This window comes from Ochotona princeps, chromosome 6 (assembly GCF_030435755.1).
Source record: "Ochotona princeps isolate mOchPri1 chromosome 6, mOchPri1.hap1, whole genome shotgun sequence".
Taxonomy (NCBI): domain Eukaryota; kingdom Metazoa; phylum Chordata; class Mammalia; order Lagomorpha; family Ochotonidae; genus Ochotona; species Ochotona princeps.
In genome coordinates, this window is record NC_080837.1 from 6,201,804 (window position 1) to 6,218,729 (window position 16,926).

Consider the following 16,926-nt stretch of genomic DNA (forward strand, 5'->3'; position numbering starts at 1 on the left):
GCCTGCTGCTGGACACGCTGATGTGGGCCAGGACCTGGGGGTGCAGAGGCGACTCGGGGGACAGGATCTGGGCTGGTCTTTGTGTCTAGAGAGGGACACTGGGGCATAAGCAGATGGCCATGTCTGTGAGGAGCTGCAGAGGGACGCTCCTGGGAGGTGTAGGGTTTGACCTCGGAGCCTTCTTGGACGTCTGATGTCCAATCCCTGGTCCTCCTGCCTCAGCTGCCCTGAATCTCTTGCATTCATGGGTCCACCAAGGTCTCACTGTTGCCTCTGGAACAGGTGCTACCTTAAATAGAAGCAACAGATCGCAAGACTTGCTGGGACTTCTGAGGGCAGGAAGTTTTTCTGTCTTCTAAAGTTATGGAGGATGGTGTGACATCTAGGGGTGCTGCAGCCATTTGACCGCCACGGCGGTGAATCTGTGCGATCCAGCGTATCACACCTGAGAGTCAAACCAACCCGGGGACACACAGGGACGAAAGCTAGAGAGAGATCGCAGCCTGATTGTCATCCCTTTAGCTTCTGAATTCTCTACAAGAATTTTCTTTCAGAGATGTGAGCCAATAACCCCACTTTGGGTCAACTCAGATCATCCATGAAGCCAAAACTAGGATTTATCTGGCATTCAAAAATAAAATAAAAACATGGGTTTGGGGCAGAAAGCAAGGCAAAACTCTCAACAGGCATGTTTCAGCAGGCATGATAAAGAATCTTATCCCCTTTAGCTTCCCAAGGAAAGCAAGCTGGAAATACCCAATCTAGCTCATTCTATTCTAAAGTATGTGGTGCCTCAAAATTCTAGAATCACAAATAAGAATTAATTAGATCTATAAACTAAACGTGGTGTAATTTTGTCTTTGGCAATACCGCAAGTCAATCTGTGGTTTCATTTAAAATTTTAATTTTTTTTTTTTGTAATCTACATCAAAACAATATAATGGGAACTGGTATTGTGGCACAGTGGCTCAAGTTTCCACCTGTGATGCTGACATTTCGTATGGGCTCCAGTCCACATACCAGCTGTTCCACTTCCAATCCAGCTCTGTGCACCTGGGAAAGCGGTGGTGGATGGCCTAAGTGGGCCACGTGGGAGACCAGAAAGAAGCTCTTGTCTCATCTCTGTCTATTGTGGACATTGTTGAGGTCCTAGCCAGCTAGTTCAGGGTCACTAGCTTGGAAGCCACTCCCCCCACCACCACTTATGGTCCCTTGTGACCACCTGTGATGCTCACCTATCATCACCTGGAACCTGAAAGGGGGTGGTATTGCAGTGTTGCATAACAATCCCCACACACCCCATAAAGGTCCCTGGTGGGGAAGGGCTTTCTCTCGGTTATGTGCTTCCATAGCTCTTGTACTTGGACTCTTGGCTCCCCAGTAGCTGCTTGCTCTCTGGCTTCCCACGGACAGACTCTGAGGACAGGTAGCCCCTGAGCAAGGCTCCTGCATGTCTATTCCTCACCCTCTGTTCACTGCTTGGGCAAATCAGTGAAGATGTTAATGCTAAGATGCTTTGTATTTCTGGTTTGTGTACCTTCAAGAGTTCCAAAGAGGTGAGGCCTAGCAGTAATGGAATAGGGACAGAGAAGTCAGGAAAAGGTGAATGCCTGCAGCTTTGCAAGTGTGCCCAGGTTGCTGGCTGCGTGACTGTTAGGATAACTTCTGTTGCTGGGGAAGCTGGGACATAGGTCTTCAGTTTAACAGGTGGATTTCATGATAATGACCGTTTATTCTCAGGATTTTGATTCAGCTGGTTTACCGCATGTGGACTTCATTTATTAATTTTTAATGGGCCCTGCTATCACCAAACTTGATTAATAAAGACTCCTTAATACATCCTAGTCTTGTCTGGCGTGATCTCTCTTGCACCCCACAACAGAACGAGCAGGTGGATGCTTTTCCCTCTTTCTCTCCGTAACTCTGCCTTTCAAATGATAAACAAATCTCTCGTTTAAAATTTATTTATTTTTATTACAAAGTCAGATATACAGAGAGCAGGAGAGACAGAGAAGAAGGTCTTTCATCTGATGATTCACTCACCAAGTGACTGAAATGGCCGGAGCTGAGCCGATCCAAAGCCAGGAGCCAGAAGTCTCCTCCAGGTCTTCCCCATGGATGCAGGGTCCCAGGGCTTTGGGCTGTTCTCAACTGCTCTCCAAGGCCACAAGCAGGGAGTTGGATGGGAAGTGTCACTGCCGGGATTAGAACCAGCACTCATATGGGATCCTGGCATGTTCAAGGCGATAACTTAAGCCACTAGGCTACCATGCCAGGCCCATAAATAAATAATTTTTTAAAATTAATTAATTAATTAATTAATAATCTTACACAGCTGATTAGGGTACAAAGGGTCAAGGGCTACAGGAAAGTGGGTAAGACCATTGTTTCCAGGCCTGGCAGCGTGGCCTAGTGGCTAAAGTCCTCGCCTTGAAAGCCCCGGGATCCCATATGGGCACCGGTTCTAATCCCGGCAGCTCCACTTCCCATCCAGCTCCCTGCTTGTGGCCTGGGAAAGCAGTCGAGGACGGCCCAAACCTTTGGGACCCTGCACCCTCGTGGGAGACCCGAAGGAAGTTCCTGGCTCCTGGCTTCAGATCAGCACAACACCGGCCATTGCGGTCACTTGGGGAGTGAATCATCGGATGGAAGATCTTCCTCTCTGTCTCTTCTCCTCTCTGTATATCCGGCTTTCCCATAATAATAAAAATCTTAAAAAAAAAAAAAAAAAAAAAGACCATTGTTTCCACACTAATATCATTTTTTCCCCTGTGTCTGGGGTCAGGGGAGAAACAAAGGGAAATGCCCCACCCAATCTCCCACTCATCCCAGGTCCCCAATGTGGGTCATGCTCCGAGGGTCCTATTCAAGTAGTTTTGATAGTTCAAACTGTTCTGAATTGCTGCCAATCTCACCGTTCCAAGCACAATGAAACCTATTCAGAATCTACTGGCTGACATAGTCTCTTCGTGTTTGGGGTTTGGACATCAGCAGTTCAGTTGAAGGGATCCCCAAAGAAACTTCGTTTGAGGTGATCCCAGACCTATTTTTTTTTTCTTAAAGATTTATTTTGTTTTTATCGCAAAGTCAGATACACAGAGAGGAGGACAGAGAGGAAGATCTTCCGTCTGATAAATTCACTCCCCAAGTGAGCGCAACAGCTGGTGCTGTGCCAATCCAAAGCCAGGAGCCAGAAACTTCCTCCAGGTCTCCCACAGGAGTGCAGGATCCCAAGGCTTTGGGCCGTCCTCGACTGCTTTCCCAGGCCACAAGCAGGGAGCTGGACGGGAAGCAGGGCTGCCGGGATTAGAACCGCCGCCTATATGGGATCCTGGCGTGTTCAGGGCGAGGACTTTAGTTGCTAGGCCACCACACCGGGCCCCAGGCCTGATTCTTGTGTGTGCTTGCCAGTACAGGGTCCTGCACTGCTCATTGCCCCAATCAGCTTATGCTGATTAAAAAAAAAATTTTTTTTGAGACAGCCATTTAACAGCTGTGCAATTGTAGTTATTTAGCTTCTCCAAGCTGCAATCACGTCAACTGTAACATGAGGACCATAACACTGACTACTTGTGCTTTAGAGCCAACTAAGAGCACAGGAGGTGGTGATATTAATTCCCAACCCGGGCTGCAGCAATTGACCACAAACCTGGCAGTTTAAAACCACACCTCATGTATTGTCCTATCCCAGTCTGGAGATCAGAAAACCGAGATAGGGCTCCGTGAGCTAAAACCAGGGAGGCCAGGGTACTGAACATCTGCCTGGGACGCCCCGGGGGACAGAAACATTTTCTCAGCTGTCCCGGCTCCTGGTCGCGGCTCCCTCGCATCTTCCAAGTCAGACAAGAGCAGGCTGCTGTTGGACAGAGTGGCCGCCGGGGGGCAGCAGCGGGAAGCGCTGCACTCGGCGAGTGTTGACCAGACAATAAAAGCAAGCGGTTAATGGAACGTGGCGGGGCGGGGAACCCATGAGGACGCCAGCCGCTTCCTGCAGCACTGCAATAACGATGAATTTTTAACACGACAGTGGAGATGTGCAAATGACCTTTTCGACGCAGCCATTCCCCTAGGCTAGCTCACGTGGCTGCCCACCCTCAAAGGATTCTCTCAACTGTCCTAGGCCAGCCTCTGCTCCCCTCTCCACGTCAAAGCTAAAGTCCTCTCTGCAACCACCGCCCCCCACACTTCCCCTAGTCTGCGACTCCGTTCTGAGCAACACCCAAGCCTTGGTGCTCACAGGTCTCTCTGCCTGGGATCGACCCCACCCCCACACACCTTGCCCCTTCTGGTTCTTCACTGTCTGCTGTAACAGGTTTGCCTGTCCTGAAGGCCTGGCAGCCGTGGCGTGCTCAGCTCTATCAATGCACATTTATTACTATTGTTACCAGTATTACTTCACAGCACTTCCCAGCTTTTCCCATGCTATGCATCTTGCTTTGGTTTTGTTTGAGAGGGGCAGAGTTCTCTCTTTCAACATTTATTCATTTTTATTGGCAAGGCAGATTTTGCAGAGAGAAGGAAAGATCTTCTATCACTCGTTTACTCCCCAAATGGCTGCAACAGTCAGAGCTGAGATGATCCGAAGCTAGGAGCCAGGAGCTTCTTCTGGGGCTCCCACGCAGGTTCAGGGTCCCAAGGACTTGGGCCATTTTCAGCTGCCACAAACAAGGAGCTGGATGGGAAGTGGAGCAGCTGGGACACGAATCAGCGTCCATATGGGATCCCTGCACTTGCAATGAGAGAATTAGCCAATTGTGCCATCACTCTGGACCACTTTGGTTGGTTTTATTAGAGGGATGGGGCACAAATGGATCAATTTCTATTATACTGACTCACTCCTCCCACAATAAAAGTTGGGACCAGGGACCAGGAGCGAGCAACTTGATTCAGGTCTCCCACATGGTTGACAGGGACCCAACTCCTCAAGCGACCACTGCTGCTTCCCAGGGTCCACCTTGGCAGGAAGCTGGAACTGGGTACCAGGGCCTGGAATCAAACCTGGGTCCTCCCGTGTGGGTCATATGTATGCAAATCTGCATCTTGACTTCAAGCCAAGCACCTGCCTGGTAGCGTGCTCTGCCCAGCTCCTGTGCCTGCTGCCCGGCTCCTGCTAGGCTCCCAGGGGCCGGGACTTGCTTGCTTCATTCGCTGCTGCGTCTGCACATAGAACTCCTACGGCAGCCATTGTCTGTCGAGTAAATATCTGTTGAATAACCACATCAGGGCCCGGCGCGGTGGCCTAGTGGCTAAAGACCTCTCCTTGAATGTGCCAGGATCCCATATGAGCACTGGTTCTAATCCTGGCAGCCCTGCTTCCCATCCAGCTCCCTGCTTGTGGCCTGGGAAGGCAGTTGAGGACGGCCCAAAGCCTTGGGATCCTGCACTCGTGTGTGAGAGACCCGAAGGAAGTTCCTGGCTTTGGATCGGCATAGCACCGGCCAATGCGGTCACTTGGGGAGTGAATCATCGGATGGAAGATCTTCCTCTCTGTCTCTCCTCCTCTCTGTATGTCTGACTTTGCAATAAAAAATAAATAAATAAATAAAAAGAATAGCCACATCAATCAAGTCACCCTGCAGGCAAGCCCAAAGAGCAACCAGCCGCTGAACCCTGCTGGGCAGCTCCCACAGTGAGCCACTTCTACGGATTCTGGTCACAAAGGCTTCTGTGACTTCAGTGATGGAGTGCTCAAGTTTTTTACTTTTTCAGTTATTTGTTTGAAAGGCAGAGTGACAGAGTCAGAGAGAGAGAAAGAGAAAACGAGAGATCTTCCATCCACTGGTTCATCTTCCCAAATGGCTGCAAAGGCCAGGCCTAGACCAATGAATTAAACTGCACCTGGAGTGCCGGCATCCCAGATGGGTGCTGGGTCATGGCCCAGCTGCTCCACCTCTGATCCAGCTTCCTGCTAATGTGCCTAAAAGTAGAAGATGGCCCAAAGCGTTAGGACCCTGCACCTGTGTGGGAGACCCAGAAGAAGCTCCTGGCTCAAACCTGGTCCAGCCCTGGTCATTGTGTCCTTTGGGGGAGTGAACCAGCAGATGGAAGCTCCCTGAATGTGTGTCCTCTCTCTCTCTCTCTAATTCTTTCAAATCAATAAATGTACTGAAACTTAGTGAGCCTCGACACTGGCCACGGTTCCTTCTTTGTCGAATCCTGTGGACACTGGCACCAGGACTACCCACTTTGCTCCAGAGACGAGCGAAGTTTCTGGAAGCTATAGAGGATTGTTCAAGAGAGGCAGGTGACGCCTGGTCAGGTTGGGCAAGGTCAGCCCAACCAGAGGCAGTTTTCCCAACCTCTGTTGAGAAACAGCAGATTCCAAGACCCTGAGTGTCTGTAGCTCAGGCATCCCTAGGGATGCAGGGGCCTCTTCCCCAAGATCCAGAGAGGGAAGAAGGGGGAAGGGCTGGGGGCTGGGAGGCACTGGGTGTGGGCTCTAACCTGCCTTAAAGGCAGGACTAGGCTGCTCTCTAAGAGCCAACTTGCCTCTTTATTGGGATCCTTATTCTGCCATTCAGGTACCGGGCAAAGGTACTGTGGTCTCCGTTCAAGATGGATTAAGAGGCATAGCACAAGCATCTCTCTAGCGAGCCCAGAAAGCTGGTGGATCCGCAGGGAGCAGGTGAACAGCCTCCTGGCCATGTGCAGCAGCTTCCTTGATGATTTTGTGTTTCTGTGTGCTTTTGAGAGCTCTTCCCGCAAGCTCGTCTAGACACCGTTTCCCTGTGGTCCTCACAGCTATTTGCATCTCCCTGACTAACAGGGAGCTTGGGCAATGAGGAGAAGACCTGTTCCTGGGGCTGGCGGCGTGGCCTAGTGGCTAAAGTCCTCGCCTTGAACGTGGGCGCCAGTTCTAATCCTGGCAGCTCCACTTCCCATCCAGCTCCCTGCTTGTGGCCTGGGAAAGCAGTCGAGGACGGCCCAAACCTTTGGGACCCTGCACCCGCGTGGGAGACCCAAAGGAAGTTCCTGGCTCCTGGCTTCAGATCGGCACAACACCAGCCATTGCGGTCACTTGTGGGGGTGAATTATCAGATGGAAGATCTTTTTCTGTCTCTTCTCCTCTCTGTATATCTGACTTTGTAATAAAAATTAAAAATAAATCTTTTTTTTTTTTTTTTTAAAAAAAAGACCTGTTCCTGTTCGCTGAATCAGGGAAATGATCAACAAGCCAGGCATGAAAGGACCTGCAGCGTGGATAGAACCGGAATCCTGCTAGCTCCTCGTGGAGGTTCCGAGAGTGACTCTTAGAGGCCGTGATGGGCTGGCTGCTTTGTCACAAACCAAAGTCCCTCTGGTAAGTACCTTGTTGCAAGTAGCACTCTGCCACCATGACTGTACGCCTGTGCCCCACGCCCTGTGCAGGGCTAACACCATTGCCATGTAACATCTCTCCTTCTGCTCCTCTAATATCCACAGTGGACACCGGAAGCCTGAACAGGCTTTTTTTTCTATTTGATTTGATTTTTATTGGAAAGTCAGATATACAGAGAAGAGGAGAGACAGAGAGGAAGATGTTCCATCCGATGATTCACTCCCCAAGTGGCCACAATGGCTGGAGCTGAGCCGATCTGAAGCCAGGAGCCAGAAGTTTCTTCTGGGTCTTCCATGGCGGGTGCTGGGTCCCAAGGCTTTGGGCCGTCCTCAATTGCTTTCCCAGACCACAAACAGGGAGCTGGATGGGAAGTGTCGCTGCTAGGACATGAATCAGCACCCATATGGGATCCTGGCTGTGTGCAAGGTAAGGACTTTAGGCACTAGGCTATCGCACCGGGCCCCTGCACAGACTCTTGAAGTTTGGGAGGCCCAGCAGAAGCATGACGTCTGCCTCACCTTCACCTCTCATGTGCTCTCCCCTTCTCCGATCAGCTGCCTCTAAAAGTACCCAGAGAAGTTGGCTACAAGAAGTCTTGAGAAATGAGTTTCGCTTCCCAGCCTCTTCTGCAGAGTGAACCACCCACGGAGGGAAGTTGCTTTCCCATAACTTGATCTCAGCCAAAAGGCTGAGAGGGTATTAGATCCATCAGACCTCTACAAACCAGGAATGCTGACTGACACGGTGTGCGTGTGTTGAGGGGGGTCCTCTGTTGGCCGATGTTCCGATGTGGTCAAGACAGGGAGTCGGGGAGGAAGGATTGAGGAGCTGTGGATGGCCAATGCCCTAGCCAAGTGCGTTGTCCCAAACCCATCCAGGCCAACTCCATGTGGCTGAGAACTCTGCACACCCACTCAAGCCTCACTGTGACATGTCCTTTCCTGGAGACAATCAGGCACACTGCAGCCCCTACCCCAACCCCCAGCAGGCTCTGCCTTGAGAACCAGCCTTGCCCTATAAAACAGTGACCCCAGCCAGGCTGGAGGACAGGGTCAGGGAGCGAGGGTGCTGTCTTTTTGGCTTTCAGTAACTCCTGCTCTTCTGTTCACCTCTGCCTACCGGTTGTATTCTTTTTTTTTTTTTTAAGATTTATTTTTTCTTTTATTGTGAAGTCAGATATATAGAGAGGAGAGAGAGAGAGAAAGATCTTCCACCTACTGGTTCACTCCCCAAGTGGCTACAACAGCCAGAGCTGAACCAATCCGAAGCCAGGAGCCAGGAGCTTCTTCTGGGTCTCCCACATGGATGCAGGGTCCCAAGGCTTTGGACCATGCTCTACTGCTTTCCCAGGCCACAAGTCTGGCGCTGGATGGGAAGCTGGGCTGCCGGGACACGTGTCCATATGGGATCCCGGTGTGTGCACAGCAAGGACTTTAGCCCTTAGGCTACCACATCAGGCCCCGCTGATTGTATTCTTAAATACCTGAGAAAGTGAGAATCTGGGCCGAGGCAAGCTGGGACAGCGGCAGGGTTGGGAAAGAGGTCTGTCTCTCTGAGCCAGGCCAGAACTGTCAGTTTCCATACAGTGCAACATACGACCTGGGTGCCCATGAGAATATTCTCCAAACTGTGCCCTGACAGCCTTGGCTCCCAGATGCAAAGCTGGATGAGAGTCAAGTGCCCAAGTCCAGGTGAGAAGCACTCCTGGGATGAAAAACGAGGCAACGGGGCACTCCTACCACCAGAAGAACATTCTAGGATCTGCAGTGCCTGGTGCCAATCTGTAACGCCCAGCTACAGAGAGGCAGCGGAAGCTGAGGACTCCGGGCGTGTCTGATACAGTGCTGGAAATTGGTCCCCAGGCGGAGTGTGGCCGGCTCACTTGGGATCTTTAGCGGGAAGTTTCCTAGAGCAGTTTGCATCTGGAGTGCTTCCCCCTCACCGACTCCCATCCACAGAGCCCCCAGCACCTTGCCACCACCTGTCTCATTAAGGCACGCAGGCCCTCAGCGAGTGAGCGAGGCAGGTGGCCGCTCTCATAATCCCACATTTTAAGGAAGGGCATATGGAGGTCAAGTGACTCCCCTCACCCCAGTTCGTGTTAATTAAAACCTTCTGTAGCTGTTATTTGCAAGTTCATGGGCTCCTTAAAAGCTTTGTTAATGATTTCAAAAGCCCAATTCACTTACTGATTGCTTGGACACGCCCCCATTAAGAAGAGTCAAAAATGAACCAGAAAAAAAAAAAAAGGCGGTTTCAGCCTCCACGGTCCTTCTGTTTGAACATCAAAGAGTTGAGTACAAATCAAATGAGCTGCTCTGGCAACAGGATGGGTTTAGTCACGGTGCTTCTTGGTTTCCTCCTTTGAGTCAGTGTCTTGGACCTAGAGGAGGGGGACAGAGAATTTACTGTCCAGCTGGGAAGAGCTGGCCCAGCAGGAGGAGGAAGGCATTCCGGCTGGCGTGACCTAGGGACAAGGGGCGGGAGGACGCCAAAGGGCAGCGAAAGGCCAGTCCAGCCAGAGTGAGGAGTGCTGCTTCTCCATGTGGTGCTGCCCGCGGAGCTGGCCCAGGCGCATGTGGCTGAGGCCAGCCTCCCCGCTGAGGCCGATGCTGCCTGCCGAGGCCAGCCGGGTCTCTGACTGATGCCAAGGACTATGTGGGCAAGAGCACAGTCCCGGAGGACCGGGTTTCCAGGGGGCTGGATGGGGGTAGATTCACAAAGGTGGGGGCTGAAACTCCAAAGGATCTTTTCACAAGAGATCCCTGGACATCGGCAAGTCTTCAACACACATTCAGAATGTGGCCCCAGGGGTGAGCCAAAATTAGGAGGCCTGCATCCCACTTAGAGCACCTGGGTTCAAGACCTGGCTCTCTGGGAGGGGAATAGTGGGCTCCTCCTTCTTGGGTTACCAGTCCCACGGGAGGGCACAAAAACTAGGACAGGGCCTGGGGTGACTAGACAGTGAGGCACCCAATAACATCCGTGAGGGGTGGATAGCTGAGCTGATTAGATGGAACTAAGCTTCAATACCCATCTGAGCCCATCCAGGCCTGCTGAGGTCGTGGTCACACCTTCAGGTGGGCGGTACCAGCATTGCCCACCCATTTTCTAGTTAATTAAGAGACCACCAATGGGGAACATCTTACCTGTAGGTTCCCCGCCCAACAAGGAGGGGTCAAGGAAGGCTTAAAATCCCAAGACCCTTCTTCAAACTTTTGGTGTCTCTCTCTCCCTCCCCTTTCGAGAGGCACCCCACCTCCCGGCTTTTCGGAGGTGCTTTCCCCTTCGCTCCCTTCCCTGCTCACCTGGTCCCTTCGCAAATAAACGTATCTGTTTGCAACAGATTCCCGGCTTTTTATTTCTATACTAAGCTGAGGAAAGAACCCACCGGGCATTTTTGGTAACACCATCGACATGTACAAGAGCCAAATGGGGTGTGGGACAGACTGAACAAGTCTGCTACACATACTGGCAAACCAGGGTAGGGGGCGGGCCTGGTGGGGGTTATTGTGGGTCGCTCTGACCAGGCTGCAGCTCCCACTGGTTTATGCGAGGGCCGAGTATGTGCCGGGCAGAACCAGGCTGGACAGCAACACCCATTAGTTCCACTGGAAGTCGGAGCTGAAAATAGAACCAACCCAGCAATTGCAACCACCAGCTGATGGGGCGATGGACTGTGCCAGGCCCTGTGCTTGCTAGTGCATAGTACTGCACTGGTCTGCAAACACCTCAGACAGTTTCTTTGGGCATCTCCCCAGTCGACATGCCGGACTCAGAATCCAAGAAAAGACAGAAGACAGAACAGGTCAATCAACCATCTCAGCTATATGTTGGCAGCGAAATACGGGGCAAATGGAGACTCTGTGATGGACTGTGTCAATCAGTGGATTCTTCAACGACCTCATTGTGCTTGGAGTGGCGAGATTGGCAGCGATTCATAACTGGTGAACTATCAAAACCACTTGAGCAAGACCCTCGGAGCATGCCCCACATCCGGGACCTGGGGTGGGTGGGAGACTGGGTGGGGTTTCTCCCTCAATATCTCCCTTTACCTCAGATACATGAAGGAAAAATATGGAAATAATAGTCTAACGCTCTTTCCGATAGCGCTTGAACATTTTTACCTAATTAAGTATGTAAACAATGTCAAAACTATAATAATAATAATAATAATAATAGAAGACCTGGCTCTGCTCTTTGTTCTAGACCCTTGGGGGTCATGGCAATGGCTGCTCCCCAGGTGGGAAAGCTGGATTAGATGCTTGGCTCCTGGCTCCAACCTGGTGCAGGCATCTGGGGAGTAAAGCAAGGCTAAGGGTGGGGAGGGGTACGGGGGAGTGTGTCTGGTGCTCTCTCTGCCTCTTAAAAACAATGAACATATGCGCTGCTCATAGACCTAATGTAAGGAAATGTCAATACTAACAACCCTAATTGCATCAGTACCTGCTGTGGACCCATGTATGTCCTGTAGCCCGTAAGTGTGTTCAATGTGTTCAATAGCTATACCATGGAGGGAGCCAGAGAGAGAACACAGCTTCAATGCTTTTGTTCTCTTGTTTGACAGTTTGATGTTACATATGTATTCTTGAGATTTATTTCTTTGAAGTGCAGAGTTAACAGAGAAAGAGAATGGAGCAGGTCAAGAGCGATCTTCCACCCACAGGTTCACTGCTCCAAATGACTGCAACAAGCCACGACTGGGCCAAACAGGAGCCAGGAGTTGCATGGGTGACGGGGCCAAACATTGGGCCGCCTTCTGTAGCTTTCCCAGGCACATGAGCAGGGGACTGGATTGGAAACGGAGCAGGCAGGACTCATGGGGTGTCGGCCCTGCAGCCAGAAGCTAAGCCTTCTATGCCATGGTACAACGAACCCTATGTGAGGTTTAAATCTTGGCTGGTTTGAGTTCTCAGCTCATAATCTTAGGATTCCTACATTCCAACTGTTGGATTGGGAATCACACCAGAGGACTGGAGCCCCAGCCCTGCCACCAGTTGCTGTGCAATGCTAAGAAAACCCATCCTCCCTCTGGGTCTCTCTGAGCAGTTAGAGTGGCCAACTCCGTGATTGTGCTGGGGAACAGGCGGGAAGGAATCCAAGACTCTCTGGGACCCCCATTCTGCCGCGTGCTCCTCCAAGAAGCAGAGTAAAAATTTCAGCTGCTGGAATGCAAACAGGCGCTTCTGAGTGTATCCGTTCCCCCAGGGTGGGTGAGAACTAGGCGGGGGTGCAGGGTGCGGACACAGCCAGGGCTCAAGTTACCCCAATATATTTGAGACAGGCCCCACCTCAAGGGCTTTCCTGGTCCCATACTGAGGCAGGTGGAAGTAGTTAGCCTGCTGCAGGAGAGCAGGACACAGGAACTTGCTCAGAGGCCCTGGGAGATGAGGAGAATGGAAACCAGACTCCACCGGGTTGTCGAGAGTGTGAACTCGGCTTCCCAATTTAGCTTCAGAAACTAAACACTCCCCTCCTTTTGAAGGGGCATGCACTGCCAGTGACTTGCCCAAAGTCACCCAAATTTTAGGACTCGATTCTAAGCCTTGGATTCCCCACCCGTCCCCTCCCGGTCATGCCCCTTACCCACCATCTCCCCGCACCATCACCCCTTCCCAACTTCCTCCTGTCAATTTGCTTTTTGCCTCCATCCCCCTCACCCCCAAGAGGGGGTGGCGGCAGGCGAGATTGAAGCCCTGACGAGGCTAACAGGATACATCTGCTGGGCTTCGTAATTGAATCGGGCTGTTATTATTTGCAGATTGATGAAGTCGCTGTGTGCACGCTCAATGGGTTATGATGACTCTGCTTTGCCCCCCAGTGCTATGGAATCCACTAAAAATGGAAAATTCCAGAGGGGTGGGTTTGGCCTGGGAGTACCTGAAGCTCCAGCTCTGTCCTCTGAAGCCCCTCCCGGCTGTGGCACCACGTGGTAAGCCCACTTCTGGCTCTCTGCTACCTTGAGGCTGGCTGGGATGTGAACTGGGAGAGGCAGGGATGAGGAGGGAAGAGCTGATCCACCTGCAGCTGAATGCTATCCCTGTCACCCTCTGGGGGAGGGGAGTGCCAGCTCTATACAGCAGCTCTGTACCCAAGACACAGAGTTCACGTTGGGTCTGGGTTCCAACGTCGCCTATCAGCTGCTGACCTTAGGCAAGGGACTCCACTGCTCTGTTCAGCAGCAAAGCATGATTGGTATCTCTACGGTACAACAGATTCAATGAGGCAATCCTTGTGGATTGGTAGCTCATTACAAAGACTGCATCGCCGGCCCCCAGGGGCCCCCAGTTGGAGGGTCAGTGTGGCAGAATGCAGGGCAGTTTGTCCTGGATTCCTTACTCCACAATGTCAAAGGCACACACCTTTCTCCCGCCTCCCCCACCTCGGCAGTCCCCGTGTCCCCTCCAATCTAGTGACTTCCCATTGGCTTCCCCACATCCCGTCCCCAGGGAGGATCTTGGGATCTTGGCTTGGGGGATTTGCATCCTTACCAAGGAAGGAGGTGCTCACGTCCAGGCCTGGAGCTTGAAGCACCCATTTAAGGGTGGGAGCTTGTTGAAGATGAGAGTCTGACTTGGGGGTGGCCCAAGAACATTACGTTATAGACTCCCGAATGACACTGCCGCCGCCGCCGCCACCACTGTTGGTCCGAGGACGCACTACGAGGAGCTAAGACGGAGCAGTCTGGTGGGGAACCTGGAGTTAGTGCATCTGGCTAAGGGACTTGGGCAAAACAATTGAACTGTCCTGGTCCCAGCTCCTATCTGTATGCATATCAGGGAAGAGTTAAGATAAAGTGGTCCTGATATGCAGTTAGTGCAGGGTCAGCCACATCTCCTCCACCAATGTAGTCCTTTCTGCCCACCTGTGAGTCAAATGATGCTCACCTATCATCACCTGGAACCTGGGGTGGCAGGGTGGGGTGTAGTTGCACAGCCACTCCCCTCTGGGATGCTGGGGAAGAATCTTGCTCACTCCCTCTGGGTGGTGTGCTTCACTGCTCACGCTTCGGCTCTCTTCGGGCCTTTCGTGTACTCACCTTCTCTCTTGCGTCCCACTGACAGAGTCCGAGGACAGAGGGAGCGATCTCTCTCTCTTTCCTTGCCGTTTCTGGCCCACTCTCTCTGAACATGACCCGCGTATGCCTGTTTTCCTGACCCACTGAATAAACTTTACCATATTTTTTAGCCGTGTCGATGCCCGTACTTAAAATACTTTTTACATAAAAAGCAAGAAACAAATATTCAACCCAGAATTAGACCACCACAGTCCCCTAAGGGACCTGCAGTGAAGACTAAATGGAGAAAATGATTGAAAAGAGCTGAGCCGAGGGCCCGGCACCCAGCAGACCTCACGGGCATCCAATCCCCCTTGCACCCCATGGGGGCTTTAGCACTGGGCCACACATGGCCTCTGTAGCCTTGGTCTTTGAGTCCCTGCTCAGCTCCCTCTGTCCTCACTGCCCTGAGCAAATGACCCCCTTCCCACGTGTCTGCACCCTGACCCTGGCTGCAGGCACCCCTTCTCTTCTTGCTTTCTCGAGGGGCATCAGGCAGCTGCCTTGAGAAGTAGCAACCGAGTAGCTCATTAAACTGCCCTGAACACAAGGCCAGGGGCTTCAGCTGCCTGTTCCCTCCTTGCACCTTCAGCCATGGCCTTCCTGGAGGCTGGAGCCAGTCGCTCTGACCTTCTCGGTGGAAGCCACTAAGGGTTGTGTCATGCCTTTTTTCCTAGGATTGGGATCTGGGTTTGGTCCTTGGCTGAGCCCTCCTCTCCCAGCTCTGCTCTCCCCCTGCAGCCTGACCCTCTGGTATGAAGCTGCCTCCCTGGGCTGTGGCAGGGGAGAGGAGGTCAGGGTACAGGAACCCTGCTTCTGATCTCTGTGGAATTGTCTTACACTCCTGGAGAAGCTAGACATTTCAGAGCCTGTGTTCAGGGACGAAGTGGCAGCACAGAGCCTGGAAGCCATGACTGAAGTCTCAGAGATGCGGTTTCCTTTTTATTCCTTGCTGTAGCTGCCCACTGGATGGCTCCTATCACCTGACCTGAGCAAGCTCAATGGAAGGGCACAGGCTTGATAATCAGACAGGCCAAGGTTTAAGTCCCAGCTTTATCTCTTTGTAGCTGTGTGACCTTAGGCAGACAGTGCACCTCTCTGAGCTCCAGTTGTCTCACTTATTTTTAAAAAAGATTTATTTATTTGTTTGTTTTTATTGCAGAGACATATACAAAGAGGAGGAGAGACAGAGAGAAAGATCTTCCACCCACTGGTTCACTCCCCAAGTGACCATAATGGCCAGAGCTGAGCTGATCCGAAGCCAGGAGCCAGGAGCTGCTTCCGGGTCTCCCACATGGGTGCAGGGTCCCAAGGCTTTGGGCCATCCTCGACTGCTTTCCCAGGCCACAAGCTGGGAGCTGGATGGGAACATGGGGCAGTCAGGATTAGAACCGGTACCCATATGGGATTCTGGCACTTGCAAGGTAGGACCTTAGCCTCCTGGCTATGGTGCCGGGCCCGGTTGTCTCACTTATTAAAACCAAGAGCACAGGGGCAGGCACAATGGAATAGCAGGCTAATCTTTAGCCTGTGGCATTGGTATCCCATATAGGCACCTGGCTCATATCCCAGCTGCCATCACTTCCCCTCCAGCTCTCTGCTTGTGGCCTGGGAAAGCAGCAGAGGATGACCCAAGTTTTCTGGATTCCTGTATCTGAGTAGGAGTTCGAGAAGAAGCTCCTGGCTCCTGGCTGTGGATATGCCCAGTTGTGGCCATTGTGGTCATTGGGGGAGGGAACCAGCAGATGGAAAATCTTTCCCTCTCTCTATCTCTCCTCTCTGTAGATCTGCCTTTCAAACAAAAATAAATAAATCCTTAAAAAAGTAAAGCAAACTTGGAGCACAGTTCCCCACCCCCAACCCACCCCCAGCTCATAGGAACAGTCTAGGGAGGTTGCAAGGGGTGTGGCAGTGACCAGCAACCAACTCAGCCACCCCATGCCAAGCACTGCCCCCATCAAGGGACCTCAGAGGAGCTCAGCCCTTCAGACAAGACACACGGTGACTTTCTAATTTGAATGAAAAAAGTAGGGTCGGCTAGCAGCACCAGGGCCAAGGCACTCAAGACCCGAGCCACTTCTGCCCTGTGTGGTCCCTGGTTACCCATCCTCCCTCCCTCTGTCTTTCTTCTGGTCCCATATTGTGAAATCCATTTCCCTCCAGTTCTGTGATTTTGAAAACAGGAATACCTATCAAGTTCAATGTACCCAGCTCAGTGGACAGTACTTGGGTGAGCAGTTGGCATGGCCAGGGTAGCTCTAGTCCCTCCTGGTCCCTTTGGTGGGTGAGTGTTAAAAACCAAGATGCAATTCCTTGGACCCTAGGGTATCCCCCTCCCTCCACCCTACTCTGGGCAGGCTCCAGCCCCCCGCCATGGAATTCCTCAGCTCTGTCCTAAGCCTTGCTGTGTTTTTCCTCTTTCTCGTCCAAATGCAGCTTCCTGGGGAGTGTGACATGTACAGCCACATGTGGGGGAGCCGTGAGACGTTCCAGGATCTGTAGGTGGTCCCTCCCCAACGGCCTTGTAATCACTTCCCGGATTCCAGAGGCT